General features: G+C 44.5%; 1 pseudogene; it reads left to right on the top strand.

The window, feature by feature from the left end:
- The first annotated feature begins 261 nt into the window (after nucleotides 1-261).
- On the top strand, nucleotides 262-568 carry LOC101606125 (annotated as a pseudogene).
- The last annotated feature ends 731 nt before the right edge of the window (nucleotides 569-1,299 follow it).

Here is a 1,299-nt window from a genome sequence, read left to right as displayed (position 1 = left end):
TGCTGGTACTGGGAGTTACAGGTCAGTGACCACTAAGAAAATGAGGAAAAATATAACTAATATACAAGTTATAGAGAAGAGAGAGAGGGCAGGGGAGAGAGAGGGAGGGAATATGTTTAAAGTTGAGGTTAGACTTGATCCTACCCTCTCCAATATTATTTTTTAAAAATAGAGACTTGCCGCGGGGACAGCGGGCAGGCAGCGTAGCTTCAGGAAGGTTCTGGCGAGCCTCTGCCCGCAGCATCCGCAAGCTCTGCCAAGATGCCCAAGGGGAAGGTGAGCTCGGTTGATGGCGCGGCCAAGGACGAGCCCAAGCGCAGTTCGGCCAGGCTGTCCGCGAAACCAGCTCCTGCGAAAGTGGAAGCGAAGCCAAAAAAAATCAGCAGGAAAGGATAAACCTTCAGACAAAAAAGTGCAAGCAAAAGGGAAGAGGGGAGCAAAGGGCAAGCAGGCTGAAGTGACCAAGCCAGAGACTAAAGAAGACCTACCTGCTGAGAACGGAGAGGCGAAAAGCGAGGAGAGTCCAGCCTCTGAGGGAGCCAGAGAAGAAGACTCTGAGGCTGAGTAGTCATCCACCGTGTCCATCAGCATCCCTGTCTCCTTCTTGTACAATCCAGAGGAATATTTTTTATCAACTATTTTGCAAATGCAAGTTTTTTAGTAGCTCTAGAAACATTTTTTAAAAGGAGGAAATCCCACCTCATCCCATCAGCCAAGGGGCCCATAAGGGCTGGTTCTGAGGTCACATGTCATGGACACTGCCAGAGAGCTTTGCTGTAAAAACAAACAACAACAACAAAAAAAAAAAGCCCTATGAAAGGGAGTTCAAATTGGCTTTCTCATTAGCTGAAATATTTGGCATAAATAAGTAGATTTCCTCTCTGGAGCTCCAGCCCCACCCGTTAACATTAATTGTCTTCAGGAGCCCGCTCTTCTCAGGGCCAAGAGGGTGAATGGCATGTGTACTTCTCACTTGTAACCATTTTAACAATTTTGCAAAAACTTAAATGGAAACTATTTGATCATTTATGGAAAAGAAAATACAACTTGGTTAAAAATTTTCACTCTAACCCACCCTTAAACAAAGAAAATACGCCATGGGTATGTTAGCCTTCAAAAAACAATCTCTGAGCTTTTATTCCTGTTTAAGAGGAAAAAGACAGGACGGTGGATATATCGGCTGCCTCTCTAGGAATTGCTTAGCTAAACACTGGGTGCCTAGACATACCCATAAGATAGCCATTCAGTGAAGAGATTCTCTTTCCACATAACCTCTTATAATATTTTTGCCTTTTTAAC

This window comes from Jaculus jaculus, chromosome 3 (genome assembly GCF_020740685.1).
Source record: "Jaculus jaculus isolate mJacJac1 chromosome 3, mJacJac1.mat.Y.cur, whole genome shotgun sequence".
Lineage (NCBI taxonomy): Eukaryota > Metazoa > Chordata > Mammalia > Rodentia > Dipodidae > Jaculus > Jaculus jaculus.
Note: the sequence above shows the minus strand (reverse complement) of the source record. Positions and strands in the feature narration are given on the sequence as shown.